This window comes from Triturus cristatus, chromosome 6 (assembly GCF_964204655.1).
Source record: "Triturus cristatus chromosome 6, aTriCri1.1, whole genome shotgun sequence".
Classification (NCBI taxonomy): Eukaryota; Metazoa; Chordata; class Amphibia; order Caudata; family Salamandridae; genus Triturus; species Triturus cristatus.
This window is the reverse complement of record NC_140589.1, coordinates 818,008,232-818,025,148: the sequence shown is the minus strand read 5'-3', so window position 1 is coordinate 818,025,148 and position 16,917 is coordinate 818,008,232.

Below are 16,917 nucleotides of genomic sequence, written 5' to 3'. Positions count from 1 at the left end.
TGTCCATGGATGGACATACATGTCCATGGATGGACATACTTGTCCAGGAATGGACATCAAGGCATCGTCTGTGCATTACTACATGTGTGGGGCACAGGTGTGACAGGCTGTGATGTGGAACATGACTCCTGAGTGGAGAAGGCACCAGATGTATGATGAGATGTGTATAGGTGTACTGTGTGACAGGGCAATGTGTGCCAGGCATGCCCTTGACTCCTTTGACATGTGTGCATGTCATACTGCGCACTTGGGGTGAGCGTCACTGGCATGGCATGGACACCAACACACGGAAGTGTCCCATGATGCCCGGTACAGGGGTCATGACACATGACTTGTCACTACCCACAGTGCACAATGTGACTATGTCATTTATGTGTCCGGGATTTTCATCAGGTTGATGTTGTAGCACCCTCAAGAGCTGCAGCCGTTGCAGCAACCAACATGTGTCTGTGTGTAGATTGTCATTGCACACTGTTCCCCACACCATGCCACATGTGTCATCGGATGTGAGGTGCACATGTATGCATGGGACACGGAGTAGCGTGACAAGGCCATGTCAGCATCCTCACAAGGAATGTGTGGTGAGTCATGACATGTGCACCTTCATGGCAAGGTGTGTGGGCAGGCGTAGTGTAATGTAATGTGACCTGTGGCTCCGGTGTTCCGCTACCAGTCTCTGCAATCGGCATCCCACTTCAGCTGATGTGTGGGTGTATGTCACTCCTGTCTTGCGTCGGGCTGTGCACTTGCACTGGGACACAGCTATTCCCATGGCGTGGCATGGGGAGGTTCTCAATCTCTGTGTGTAGCTGGGTCTTGGAAGGAGTGTCACCTTGCATCCATACGTGTCCTGGGCATGTAGCACATACCTGACTCCCTATGTAGCATGTGTGTATTGCCAGATTTACATGTGCTCAGTAGACATGAGTTGTTGTCGTAGTGCACTCACTCTTCCTTGTCACTTCCAAATTACTGCAGAGCGCCGCCTCTTGCCCGAATAATTCCAGACTTGGCTGCCATGCAGGAGAATGACAGGATCCGGCTCTCCCGCTTCACCCAACCGTTGATTCTGGAGCTGACGGCGAGACTGGCACCACACCTGCAACCGCAGCACAGGTATCCTACGGCACTGACACCCCAGCTGAAGGTAATGGCTGCCCTACATTTTCTTGCCACGGGTACCTTCCAAAATACCATAGCTCATGTTGGTGGCATGTCCCAGAGCATGTTCAGCGGTGTGCTGCATGATTTCTTGGAGGCCATGTTGATTCACCTGGATGACTTCATCAAGTTCCCAACCCCTGAACAGATGACTGAGGTCAAGCGTGGGTTCTATGCCCTGGGAGGGATGCCCCATGTCATTGGGTCCATAGATGGGACACATGTAGCTTTGGTACCACCACACGCACGGGAGGTGGCGTACCGCAATCGGAAGCACTACCACTCCATCAATGCCCTTGTGGTGTGTCTGTCCAACATGGTGATTTCACATGTCTGTGCTCGTTTCCCAGGATCAGCACACGATGCCTACATCATGAGGCGTAGCGGGATGCCTGATATGATGATGCAGCTGCGCAACGAACGTGCATGTGTTGTTGGTGGGTACAGTCTGTCTGTCCTGTATTCTGTATAGCCTACCAGCACGACCGCTTCACCACTTCTAACGATGACCATGTGCTTCCCATGTAGGGGACGCTGGCTATCCCAACATGCCTTGGCTGCTGACACCTCTCCGCAACCCCATCACGCCGGCCCAGCTCCGCTACAACACCGCCCATGGCCGGACAAGGCGAGTGATTGAGAGGACGTTTGGCATGCTGAAGAGCCGATTCCGGTGCCTCCACAAGACCGGCGGTGCACTCCCTTATGCCCCGGCGAAGGTCTGCAAGATCTTCATGGTCTGCTGCATGCTGCACAACATGGCAGTTGAAAGAGCTGTGCCACTCATCCTGAATCAACATGACGAGGACCATCCACCCGTGGAGGACGAAGGGCTTGGCAATGGGGCTAGTGATGTGGAGGATGTGGAGCCGCAAGAGGACATCCGGACTCGGCTCATACGCGACTTCTTTGCTTAGTGGTGAGTACCAGTGTCTGAGTGTGCACGCATTGGTCCCCGTGTGGCATGCGTTGTGATGTGTGTCTCCACCTGCATGTATGGCACGTGAGTCAGAGGTGTGTGTGGGTGTGTCACTGGAGTGATGGTGGCAGTGATGGTAGTATTTCCCCAGTCATACTTGTGACCTAGCATGTTGTCATCCATACATGTGTCGAGTAAATGCACATGCAAGTGGCTGTGCTTTTTGTGGCTGACTTCTTGTGTGTCTCTCTTCCCCAGGTACCTGCGCATGCCGTTTGCTGGTTGCATTGTTGTGCCACTGCTATTCCTCATGGACATGACATCGTGGGCTGACTCAGCGTTACAGGCACGGACACGTTTGGAAGTCTCCATGGGGTAAGGGATGCATCTGGGGTGTATTGGGTGTGGCAGTTGTTCACGATGTGTGCACACTGCCCCTGTCGGGGTTTGGTTCCTCTGCAGCCATGTCGCATCCCCATGGGACACGACATGCAGCTGTGTACACCTGAATAGATGGTCTGCCTGGTTGACAGTCATCAGTGATGGGATAGTGGATTGTGATGATGGCATCAATGTGTGTGACACTGCCCTCGGACACATACGGTTAGCATTGGCTTGACATGGTGTGGGACTTCCACATCAGCGGATCTATGGTGTATGGCAGGCTCTCCGTGTGCAGCTGTGGGTATTTAGCTGTTAGCCGACGCTTGTGTGCCAGTACCATGGCGAACACGCATTTGTGCTGCAGAAGGGGGGTGCCAGTGTTGGACCCACATGTCACTCCACATGATGTGTTCATCTGTACTCCGAGTTGCCTCTGCAAACCCGAATACATGACTAATAAAGGTGTCCCTATGCCTCCAAGGTGCCTCTTCTCAGTCAATGCTGGTGTGTTGGCACGGTGCATCCTGCATGTCTGGCATGGTATTCCCTGATTGTGGCTATGTGTCAATGTGTCGAGTGGCAAGATGCGAGCTGTGTGTGTGGGCTGAGACTGTGTATTGGGCATGATGTCCATGACTGCGTGGGTATTGTGACATGTGCCATCCCCATGCATCCAACGTTGGCCAGGCCCCCATTCTCTGCATCCACCGGACGCAAGCTTGCAGGACATGGTTCTGCCACCTGTCTACACATACCTGGGTGCCACCCAGGACACTGGACTGGATCCCTGACCTCGGCGCATGACTGTTGGTGTACTCAATGTGTGTGTCAGCACGGTTGTTCGGCCACCCCCTCAGCAGGTTGGGCCCATCACGGGTGTGTATGGTGCTCCATGTCTGTCTTGCCTAATAAACTGTGACCCATGTGTCCTGTGCCAGACTCAGGCCCCAGGGTGTGGATGGTTGAAGAGAAAAGATGACTCAGGCATGTTTAGACTTTACAAGACACATGTTAGGTAATAATGCTACCAGCAGGCATCTACTCTTCATAGTGTGATTTATTATTGAAGGGGGGGGGGGGGGGGACACAAAGTGAGGGGCTTTCCGGGATTAGGGAATCCAAAGTTCAGTAGGGGAGTTGGTGTCCTTGCCATCGGAAATCCTCAGAGTCCATGCCACAGTCTTTGTCAACATTGGTCAGCCAGTGACCAGCAGGGCCATGTGGCAGAGAATGTCTCTTGATGCTGTGATGCTGTTGCTCCAGTGGGCCAGGTGCCAGGCCAGGTGTCCTGGGAGATGGTGATGTAGCAGCCACCCTCACGGTCCTTTCCGTGGACGACCCGGCCTCCTGCGGGGAACCTCACCAGCAGGCCGTGACGACGTCTGGGATGCTCCGTCGGATGTTTCCTCCTCCTCCTCCTGATCCCTCCCTGTGGGTGGTGATGTTCTCCGCCTTCTGGCACAGGGAGGGTCGGCCATGGTGTCGGCCATCCGACGGAGTGTAGCGTGAATCCCCTGGAATGCCGTCACTTGCTCAGCCTGTCTGTCCTCCATCCTCCGTTGGTGTACCAGTAGACAGGCAATTAGCTCCGCATGTTGCTGGGCCTGCTGGGCCTTGATCCCCTCGAGGACGGACACAACCTGGGCCATGCCCGTGGTGTCCTGCCGGTATGAGTCCAGGATGTTACGGACATGGGAAAATACCGGATCCCCAGCCAACTGGTCAGGCTCGCGCCTCCGCCGTCCTCCACTCCCACCACCCCTGCCCACTTGCGCCTGGCCTGCACTTGTGGGCACATGGGGTCTCCGGGACCCCTGAGGGGTGGCATTGGCGTTGTCGCCTGCCTCCTCCTGGGTGCCCAGGACACCGTGTCCCTCCTGGCGAGCCTGGCTGCATTGTGGTGTTGGGGCAGGGATCGTGGGTGTCTCCTGGGATGTGGCAGGAGTGGGGGTGGTGGTTGGCACAGTTGTACCTGACGCAGGTGCTGCAGGTGGTTGGACACCAGAGGGGCCAGGTCGGTCGGGGTCGTCCGCAGAGTGGTGAGAGTGGTCGCTGCCGGTGGGATCGGGCTCCTGCAGATCCGGGTCCTGTGAGTGTTCCCCCCCAGTGTTGGGGGGTGCACCACGACGTTGACCTGTGTGTGAGAGAGACAATGTTAATTTTGGTCCATGCAACATCCATGTTTCATCCGTTTCAAAGTTTGCACATTTCCTCTTGGAATGATGATCTGTCTTGCATTCCACTCACAGTGCACTTGTGCATGGGTGTGTCCCTTGGCCACCACTTTGGCCCCTTTAACTATGTGTGGCACAGTCTTACTTGCTGCGTCAAGTGTGACTGCAGTCAGCAGTGGAGTGTGCAGGTGTGGCGAGCCATGCATTGGCGCCTTCCGTGTAGCACTGTACATGTGCACATGGAGTGGATCCACACACTTATATGATCCAGGTAGCTGTCCTTGTGCTCGTGTACAGGTTGTGACATGGCCCTGTGTTTTGCCATGGTGAAGAGGGGTGGTTCTGGCACTGGCCACCCTTGTCTACATGCACGCAGTCTACCTGCTGACGAGCAGACATTCACACACGCTACACGACTGATTAGCTCTCCCTGTGTCTCGCTCCCTCTGTGTCCCCCTCTCCCTCCCTCCGTGTGTCAGCCTCCTCCCTCTGTCCGTGTCCCTCCCTCTCTGTACCCCTCTCCCTCCCTCTCTGTCCCCCTCTCCCTCCCTCTCTGTCGCCTTCTCCCTCCCTCTGTGTCCCCCTCTCCCTCCCTCCGTGTGTCAGCCTCCTCCCTCTGTCCGTCTCCCTCCCTCTCTGTCCCCCTCTCCCTCCCTCTCTGTCCCCCTCTCCCTCCCTCTCTGTCGCCTTCTCCCTCCCTCTGTGTCCCCCTCTCCCTCCCTCCGTGTGTCAGCCTCCTCCCTCTGTCTGTCTCCCTGTGTCTCCCTCCCTCTCTGTCCCCCTCTCCCTCCCTCTCTGTCCCCCTCTCCCTCCCTCTGTGTGTCACCCTCTGTCACCTCAGCCCAGCTTCCTGGGCACACACTGTTAGCAGATCTTTGAGTGGCCCTTGGCTTGTTGATGTGAGTTTGTTCCTGATCTCCAGGCACCCATTGGGTGTGATGTGTGTCTGTGCGCTGCTGCTGTGGTGGTGTGTGCTGCCACTCTTTCACAATGTTGGCTGTTCATTAGCTGCTGTCATGTGCTAAACAGTGCCTTCACCCCAATGTGTTGATGCAAGGCGTCCGCCATTTGCTGGCAAGTCATTCCTGTGTTGGGACACACTGTCTGTCTGGCTGTGACCTAGGCCATATGGGCAGTGGGCATTGTTGTCTGCTTCGGAGTTGCACTATGTGATTTTTGGTGCCCAGCCTCCCGCCATCCGGGTTACCGTGTCATGTGTTGTTGTCTTCTGTGGCCTGTGACTTGACATTGTCCAGCTGGGTGCATGGGGCATGGTGGCAGCAGTGGCATGTGCGTGCTCATGGAGTGTGGTAGAGTCATGCGATGGCTTGTGGTGGTTGCGTGCCTGTTAGTGATGTTGGTTGTGGATGCCGTTCCCCCCATGTGAGGTGCGTTGTTTGTGTACTCACCCGGGTCTCGGAGTCCTTCTAATCCTTCGACTGCCTCCACCGGCAGTATGGCCATCACCCTCTCCTCCCAGGGATGGTAGTGTACGGGTCCGCGGGAGGGCCCTCCTCCGGTGGCGTTGGCCTGGTCGTGTTCATCCTGCCTCTTGGCTCGGACCCTCCTCCGCAGATCGTACCACCTGTTCTGGCATTCCTGCCTGGTCCGTCTGGTGTCCGCAACAGCATTCACAGCATCGACGATGGTCTGCCACATGGCTGTTTTTGCTGCCATGCTGGTGTTTCTGACCAATGTTCCAAAGATCTGTGGCTCGACTCTGAGGATTTGATCAACAAGAACCTCCAACTCTCGGTTACTGAACTTTGGATTCTTGGTAGTGGGCATGATGAGGGGTGTGGATGGTGGGGGGGGGGTGTGGATGGTGGGGGTGGTGTGTGGATGGTTGTGGGTGTGTGGGTGTGGTTGTGCAGGTGCGTGTGTGTGTGAATGTGATGAGGGTGTGTTTGTGAAGGTGGTTGTGTGAAGGTGTGCAAGTGTAGTAAAGGTTGAGGTCTGGTGCTGTGGGTTGTCTGTGGGGTCTGGCAGCAGTGGGTCTGTTGCAAAGGCTCATGGTTTGTGTGTGTGGGCCCTTTTTATTGGTCCATTGGTGGGTGTGGCTGTGTTTGAATTTTGTGTGGGTTGGTTATAAGGAGTGGTGGTGTATTGGGCCTCTGTTTGTTTTTGGCAGTTGCAGGTCAGTGAAGGTGTTGTTTTAGTGTTTTTTGGCCATGTTTAGTGGCTTTGTGCCATTCGAATGGTGTATTGTTGTGCTGTTTTGTTTAGTCCTGGTTGTGTCCGTGCGTTTTTAGCGTGTGTACGGTGTGTACATGGGCCATTTGGTTGTACGGTGCTGTCCTTGTGTGTGGCTTGGTACGACTCGTACATGCGGTTGTGATGTTGGGGCCTGGGGTGCGCTCCGTAGTTAGGAGGTTGTGTTGGGGGTAGGACTCGAACGTACTGGGATGTACATACACGGTGGTTCGACACGTACTGGGGTGTGGGTACACGGTGTTAGGACACGTACAGGGGTGGGGGTACGACTGGGTACACGGTGGTAGGACACGTACAGGGGTGGGGGTTCGACTGGAACGTACTGGGGTGTGGGTACACGGTGGTAGGACACGTACAGGGGTGGGGGTACGACTGGGTACACGGTGGTAGGACATGTACAGGGGTGGGGGTACGACTGGAACGTACTGGGGTGGGGGTACACGGTGGTAGGACACGTACAGGGGTGGGGGGACGACTGGAACGTACTGGGGTGTGGGTACACGGTGGTAGGACACGTACAGGGGTGGGGGGACGACTGGAACGTACTGGGGTGGGGGTACACGGTGGTAGGACACGTACAGGGGTGGGGGTACGACTGGGTACACGGTGGTAGGACACGTACAGGGGTGGGGGTACGACTGGAACGTACTGGGGTGGGGGTACACGGTGGTACGACACGTACAGGGGTGGGGGTACGACTGGAACGTACTGGGTACACGGTGGTACGACACGTACAGGGGTGGGGGTACGACTGGAACGTACTGGGGTGGGGGTACACGGTGGTAGGACACGTACAGGGGTGGGGGTACGACTGGAACGTACTGGGGTGTGGGTACACTGTGGTAGGACACGTACAGGGGTGGGGGGACGACTGGAATGTACTGGGGTAGGGGTACACGGTGGTAGGACACGTACAGGGGTGGGGGTACGACTGGGTACACGGTGGTAGGACACGTACAGGGGTGGGGGTACGACTGGAACGTACTGGGGTGGGGGTACACGGTGGTAGGACACGTACAGGGGTGGGGGTACGACTGGAACGTACTGGGTACACGGTGGTACGACACGTACAGGGGTGGGGGTACACCTGGAACGTACTGGGTACACGGTGGTACGACACGTACAGGGGTGGGGGTACGACTGGAACGTACTGGGTACACGGTGGTAGGACACGTACAGGGGTGGGGGTACGACTGGAACGTACTGGGTACACGGTGGTACGACACGTACAGGGGTGGGGGTACGACTGGAACGTGCTGGGTACAAGGTGGTACGACACGTACAGGGGTGGGGGTACGACTGGAACGTACTGGGGTGGGGGTACACGGTGGTAGGACACGTACAGGGGTGGGGGGACGACTGGAACGTACTGGGGTGTGGGTACACGGTGGTAGGACACGTACAGGGGTGGGGGGACGACTGGAACGTGCTGGGGTGGGGGTACACGGTGGTAGGACACGTACAGGGGTGGGGGTATGACTGGGTACACGGTGGTAGGACACGTACAGGGGTGGGGGTACGACTGGAACGTACTGGGGTGGGGGTACACGGTGGTACGACACGTACAGGGGTGGGGGTACGACTGGAACGTACTGGGTACACGGTGGTACGACACGTACAGGGGTGGGGGTACGACTGGAACGTACTGGGGTGGGGGTACACGGTGGTAGGACACGTACAGGGGTGGGGGGACGACTGGAACGTACTGGGGTGTGGGTACACGGTGGTAGGACACGTACAGGGGTGGGGGGACGACTGGAACGTACTGGGGTGGGGGTACACGGTGGTAGGACACGTACAGGGGTGGGGGTACGACTGGGTACACGGTGGTAGGACACGTACAGGGGTGGGGGTACGACTGGAACGTACTGGGGTGGGGGTACACGGTGGTACGACACGTACAGGGGTGGGGGTACGACTGGAACGTACTGGGGTGGGGGTACACGGTGGTAGGACACGTACAGGGGTGGGGGTACGACTGGGTACACGGTGGTAGGACACGTACAGGGGTGGGGGTACGACTGGAACGTACTGGGTACACGGTGGTAGGACACGTACAGGGGTGGGGGTACGACTGGAACCTACTGGGGTGGGGGTACACGGTGGTAGGACACGTACAGGGGTGGGGGTACGACTGGGTACACGGTGGTAGGACACGTACTGGGGTGGGGGTAGGACTCGAACGTACTGGGGTGGGGGTACACGGTGGGACGACACGTACAGGGGTGGGGGTACGACTAGGACGTACTGGGGTGTGGGTACACGGTGGTAGGACACGTACTGGGGTGGGGGTAGGACTGGAACGTACTGGGGTGTACATAGACGGTGGTACGACACGTACTGGGGTGTGGGTACACGGGGGTATGACACGTACAGGTGTGGGGGTAGGACTCAGACGTACTGGGGTGTACCTAGACGGGTGGGGGTGTACATACACGGGGGGTACGTGTCGGACGTACGGGGGCTGGGGGGAGTGTTGGGCGCGTATGCGGGCACATGTCTCCATGGTTGCTGTAGGAGTTCGGTGCGGGCGGTGTTTTTTCCATACGGTTGTGAGATCGGACGCACGGGATGGATCGTGATTCCTCGGTCGGACTTGACTTTTCACGTTTGTACGGTAAATAGTCCGAGGACGTGTCGGACACATTTTCCGACCCGAGGACGTGTGGGGAAATATTCCCAATGCGGTTCGTATGGACTTTTTACCATGCGAATCGTGATTGCCAGTTCGTACGGCACTTGTACGATTCGTACGGTAAAAAGACCGGATACGAGTCGCACGGGGTAATTTTTTACCGGATCGTGATCGGCACCTAAGTCTCTGTTGAGTTTGGAGTCTTCATTTGTCCATACCCTATGCCAGAGAAGTATTGGTTCCAACTTAATAAGATCGGATATAAAATGGAGTCCCAATTCCGAGTGGCAAATATAGTTTGAGGAACTCCTTGGAACCGCAAGTATAAATTTTAGGAAACAATTTTCAAGTACCTGGAGCTGTGAGGTATCGGCAAAGCTCCAGATCCCACTACCGTACATTGCGCCGGAGACGCATTTTGCTTTATAAATCTTGATTAATTCAGTAGGGGGTCTGGTGCCTAATTTCCTCGTGAAGGATCTAAGGGCGGCAATTACACGATTCATTGTCAGTTTTTTGGCTAATATAGCCTCACCCCAGACATCCTTCTCAGTAAATAAAATGCCCAGGTAAGAGAATTGCTTTGTGCACAGTAATTGCTGACCCTCAATGGATATAGGCTTTTTAATTTTAGGGCGTCTGCCACAGCGCATGATGAAGGTTTTAGATATGTTAATTCGTAAGCCCAAATCTTTCATTAAGAGGGCGAAACTCTCCACCACACGCTGTAAACCCACTTGAGTACGAGACATTAAAACAGCGTCATCCGCATACATTAATAGCGGTATTGGACGACCCGCTACGTACGGGGGGTCAAAACTTGAATTGCACAGGGCCTTCTCTAATCCGTTAATATATAGATTAAAAAGGAGTGGTGCCAATACACAACCCTGCCTGACACCGCTCCTGATTAGGATTTTTCCCGTGCGTTCTCGCTTTCGCCCATAGCGAACGCGGGCGAATGCTTCGCTATAAAAACATTTAAGAAAATAAATAATATTATCTTCAACCCCAATTTGATCCAAAAGTGTCCATAATTTAGAGTGAACCACACAATCAAAGGCGGCTGAGAGGTCAACAAAAGCCACAAACAGATTCTCCCTCTTAGCCCTGGTATACTTCCCAGTCAGCATCAAAAAATTAAGACCCTGTTCCACTGTGCCTAAACCAGAACGAAAACCATATTGTAAGTCGGATAGTACAGAATTATTTTCGACCCATGAAAGTAAGCGATCCAGGATTACACGTCGAACTATTTTAGTATAGGAGTCTAGAAGGGAAATGGGTCTGTAACAACCCGGGTCATGTCTATCCCCCTTTTTAAAAATTGGGACTATTATCGACTCCACCCAAGAGGGTAGTAAGTCCGTCCTACAACTGGCGTTTAACACCTGGACCAAAAGAGGGGCCCACAAAGACGGTAAAGTCTTAAACACATCTATAGGTACGCCGTCGGGACCAGGAGCCTTACCTCCCTTGCTCATAGATATAGCTTTTTCAACCTCCTTTAAGGAGAACTGCATGTTGCCCAAGGGAGGGTGGTCCATAGGTTTACATGGGGAATAGGGCGTAGCCTCTCCCTCGTAGACTTTGGAAAAATGATCAATCCATTTGTCCTCTGATATGGCTATCTCAATAGAGGGGCAAACCTCTTCGCTAAGAAAGGGATTTCTAATAATTTTCCAGAACCTTGCACAGTCATTGCCAACGAAGCCTGGTGCAACGCTTCCCAAGATTCTTTCCTTAGCTCACCTTTCCTCTCTTTTAGGGCTAATTTATATGTTAACCTTGCTCTGCGTATATCCTCTATACACCTGGGGCGGCTAGCAAGTGTTTTCTTTAAGTGTGAATATGCTCTAGTACAACTAAAGTTAAACCAACCATCCCTCGATGCTCTGTTACTTTTGCATTTCCTAGTCAGGGAAGATTTAATTTGATCACAAATTATGGAAAAAGAAGCAAGAATTTTATCAGGGGTAGCATCCTCCGATAAACAAAGCGACAACTCAGGGGCACATTTATTTATAACGGAAGTTAGTACTTTAGGTTGATCAACGTTCTCCCATTTAAGGGAATACCCGTTGATACAACCAATGGTCAAATTCTCCCACAATATGTCCCTGTCACTATCTTTTGAAATCGTCATCTTGGGGATAGACATAGTTAGGCACAAGGGAAAGTGTTGGAGACTTGAATTATACGCAACCTAAAGCGTATAATTCAAGTCTCCAACACCATAATAGATACGCTGATTTGGTAGTGATACTACTTTGTTGTCATTAGAGCGGAGAAAGAATATACAAACCTGTATCCAACAAATGTGTGTTGTAACTGTTCTGTCTGCTTGTAATTGTGCAGGTCGCAATTATATATATTGTCTTAATTTTATCTTGTTTTAGTTCAGGGATTTAGTTTAGTTATCCCTATTGACTGTTTTTTAATATATTCAAATAAACGAACTTTTAACTTTTCCATATTTTGTTGTATGTATTTGTTAAGTCATTAGGTACATTATTTTATACCTGTTTTTTATTTGTGCCTTAAGGGAACCCTTTCTCTTACTCTCTGCCATGACCCTCTCCCTCCTGTTGGACGTCCTCATGTGTTCTTCTCTTCTTAGCATGATGGTCACTGGGCACTTCCCAGTTGTGCAGTGAGGTGTATTTCGGTATGCTCGTAGCACCTCTTTTAAGGCAAATTGTACATCTCGCTTATCACGCTCAGCTTGTTGAATGGTTCTCTTCAGTGTGGCCATGAGCCTCTCCACCATTTAATTGGCTTCGGGCCGCAGTGGAGTGATCATATGATGTTTGAAATTTAGATGTGTTGCACATTCATGCCCATTGAATGGAGGTTCATTGTCAGTCTTCTTAACCACCTCTGGTATCCCCCATGCTGAAAATATTTCATCTAAGATTCAGATGGTGACTTGGGTTCTGGTAGATGTCACTTGCAGAGCTATCGGAAACTGGTAGTATTCATCCATGATGACAATGAGGCTTCCAGATTGTAGCAGAGCAAATAAATCAACCATAACTTGCCACCAAATGTCTTTCAATAGTGGGGACATCATAATGGTGGAAGTTGTTCTCCTTGACAGTGGTGGCACTCTCTTAGTGTGTTCTCCACCATCTGGTCTAAAGAGAGAACCTGACTCATTCTCTTAGGGCTCTCTTGGTTGCCACTATGCCTCTGTGCCCTTTATGTGCCAGGCTTAAATCCCTTGACTCAGTTTCTAGGGAATGACAATGTGCTTGTCTCTTACTATTAGTCCACATTCTACCACAAACAGCTCATCTTTTTTTTATTTATTTTTATTGACATTTTTGAAAATACAAACCACTTCAACAACAAAACAGGCCAGTTTGCTGTCACAATAAATCAAAATGCGGGTTGGTTACAGTACATACATTAACCCATAAACAGTTTTTGGTCTCTTGGCGTGAACATCTTCGGACCAGTACCACACAGATTACATACATCCGTAATTACTCATCAGCAATCAACATGCAGGATAGCACATCTACAAGTTCCATAGTCATATCACCCCTCTTCACAACTCACGGACCATCGTTCTGTTCCACATCTGTAACTTCGTTCTGTCTCTGAGCCCATGTCAGAAATGGTTCCCAGATATCGCAGGGTTTAGAAGCGAGGGGGGCAAGCTCCCAGAACACAGTTAGTTGTGCATGCCCATAGGTAACATCCGCTATCCAACCCTTGTGAGTGGGAACCCTCCTCCTTCCCCAGTGTTGCGCTATTTGACATTTAGCATATAATAAAAGCAAAGCGTGCAGTTTACGCAACTTAGGTGGGGTGTCTTTGACATATCCTAATAATCCAAGAGCCGGGGAGGGGGCCTCCAACAATCCGGCTCACCGTAACGAATACCTTGGCCCAATACCCCGCTATCTCCGGGCAGTCCCACGCTATATGCAAGAAAGAAGCAGGAGAAAACCCGCATCTCCAACAGCTTTCATCTTCTTTGAGCCCCATACGATGCAGACCTACATGTGTTCTGTATACTCTGTGCAAGTATTTAAAGTGAATCAGCCTGAGTTTATAATTGGGAGAGAGTTCTCTTAGCTGTCCACAACAAAACTCTCACTGCTCTCTGGGGCGGAAAGTTCTTTGTTCCAATATTGGAATGATTTATGCTGAACCAATGGAGCAGATGCCTGCATATGCGTGTACAATTTCGTAACGAGTTTACGAGGGGAAGGGGATTTTAGCAGATTTTCCAACGCCAACAAGGTCGGAGGGGCAGTGGGGAAGCTCCCACAGAGGGCCCGGCAGGCCGTGCGTAGTTTGTGATATAAAAGCAGCTCAGAGAAGGATACCGTCCTATCCCCGTCCGCAGTCGGAGGTGGTCTGAATTCGTTTTCCGGGAACAAATCTGCAAAAGTGTGAAGATGCATATTTCGTATTAATGCCTTGCTGATTCCGTCCTCCACACAGGGCAGCATTGGAATACGGGCTACCGGGATTGAGGGAGCATACAGCACAGGGATTCCAGCCCACTTGCGCAGCTCCTCCCATGCCCAACACAGCGTTCCGGCGGAGTCTATGGTGCCGATCACGATCCGGTAAAAAATTCCCCCGTGCGACTCGTATCGGGTCTTTTTACCGTACGAATCGTACAAGTGCCGTACGAACTGGCAATCACGATTCGCATGGTAAAAAGTCCATACGACCCGCACCGGGAATCATTCCCCACACGTCCTCGGGTCGGAAAATGTGTCCGACACGTCCTCGGACGATTTACCTTACAAACGTAAAAATCCAAGTCCGACCGAGGAATCACGATCCATCCCGTGCGTCCGAGCCTACAACCGTATGGAAAAAACACCGTCCGCACCGAACACCAATAGCAACCATGGAGACATGTGCCCGCATACGCGCCCAACACTCCCCCCAGCCCCCGTACGTCCGACACGTACCCCCCGTATATGTATACCCCCACCCGTCTATGTACACCCCAGTACGTTCCAGTCGTACCCCCACCCCAGTACGTGTCGTACCACCGTCAATGTAAACCCCCCCACCCCTGTACGTGTCGTACCACCGTCTATGTACACCCCAGTACGTTCCAGTCGCACCCCCACCCCAGTACGTGTCGTACCCCCCGTGTACCTACACCCCAGTACGTTCGAGCCACACCCCCACCCCAGTACGTGTCACAGCCCCGTCTACCTACACCCCAGTACGTTCCAGTCGTACCCCCACCCCAGTATGTGTCGTACCCCCCGTGTACCTACACACCAGTACGTTCGAGCCACACCCCCACCCCAGTACGTGTCATAGCCCCATCTACCTACACCCCAGTACGTTCCAGTCGTACCCCCACCCCAGTACGTGTCGTACCACCGTCAATGTACACCCCCCCACCCCTGTACGTGTCGTACCACCGTCAATGTACACCCCCCACCCCTGTACGTGTCGTACCACCGTCTATGTACACCCCCCCACCCCTGTACGTGTCGTACCACCGTCTATGTACACCCCAGTACGTTCCAGTCATACCCCCACCCCAGTACGTGTCGTACCACCGTCAATGTACACCCCCCCACCCCTGTACGTGTCGTACCACCGTCAATGTACACCCCCCACCCCTGTACGTGTCGTACCACCGTCTATGTACACCCCCCCACCCCTGTAAGTGTCGTACCACCGTCTAAGTACACCCCAGTACGTTCCAGTCGTACCCCCACCCCAGTACGTGTCGTACCACCGTCAATGTACACCCCCCCACCCCTGTACGTGTCGTACCACCGTCAATGTACACCCCCCCACCCCTGTACGTGTCGTACCACCGTCTATGTACACCCCAGTACGTTCCAGTCGTACCCCCACCCCAGTACGTGTCGTACCACCGTCAATGTACACCCCCCCACCCCTGTACGTGTCGTACCACCGTCAATGTACACCCCCCACCCCTGTACGTGTCGTACCACCGTCTATGTACACCCCCCCACCCCTGTACGTGTCGTACCACCGTCTATGTACACCCCCCCACCCCTGTACGTGTCGTACCACCGTCTATGTACACCCCAGTACGTTCCAGTCGTACCCCCACCCCAGTACGTGTCGTACCACCGTCAATGTACACCCCCCCACCCCTGTACGTGTCGTACCACCGTCAATGTACACCCCCCACCCCTGTACGTGTCGTACCACCGTCTATGTACACCCCCCCACCCCTGTACGTGTCGTACCACCGTCTATGTACACCCCCCCACCCCTGTACGTGTCGTACCACCGTCTATGTACACCCCAGTACGTTCCAGTCGTACCCCCACCCCAGTACGTGTCGTACCACCGTCAATGTACACCCCCCCACCCCTGTACGTGTCGTACCACCGTCTATGTACACCCCAGTACGTTCCAGTCGTACCCCCACCCCAGTACGTTCCTGGCGCACCCCCAACACAACCTCCTAAGTACGGAGCGCACCCCATGCCCCAACATCACAACCGCATGTACGAGTCGTACAAAGCCACACACAAGGACCAAATCGTACAACCAAATGGCCCATGTACACACCGTACACACGCTCAAAACGCACGTACACAACAAGGACAAAACAAAACAACTCAACAATACACCATTCGAAAGGCACACAGCCACTAAACATGGCCAACAACCACTAAAATAACACAATCACTGACCTGCAACTGTCAAAAACAAACAGAGGCCCAATACACCACCACTCCTTATAACACACCCACCCAAAATTCAAACACTGCCACACCCACCCATGGACCAATAAAAAGGGCCCACACACACAAACCATGAGCCTTTGCAACAGACCCACTGCTGCCAGACACCACAGAACCAGACTACAAGCGACACCACATCTTACACTTGCACACCTTCACACGACCACCCTCACAAACACCCTCTCATCACATTCACACACACACACAACCATCCACACCCCCCCCCAACATCCACACACCCCCCACACCCACACCATCCCCACCCACACCCCTCACCATGCCCACTACCAAGAATCCAAAGTTCAGTCACCGAGAGTTGGAGGTCCTTGTTGATCAAATCCTCAGAGTCGAGCCACAGATCTTTGGAACATTGGTCAGAAGCACCAGCCAGGCAGCCAAAACAGCCATGTGGCAGACCATCGTCGATGCTGTGAATGCTGTTGCGGACACCAGGAGGACCAAGCAGGATTGCCAGAACAGGTGGTACGATCTGCGGAGGAGGGTCAGAGCCAAGAGACAGGAGGAACACGACCAGGCCAACGCCACCGGAGGAGGGCCCTCCCGCAGACCCGTACAGTACCATCCCTGGGAGGAGAGGGTGATGGCCATACTGCCGGTGGAGGCAGTCGAAGGAGTAGAAGGACTCCGAGACCCGGGTGAGTACACAAACAACGCACCTCACATGGGGGGAACTGCAACCACAACCAAAAT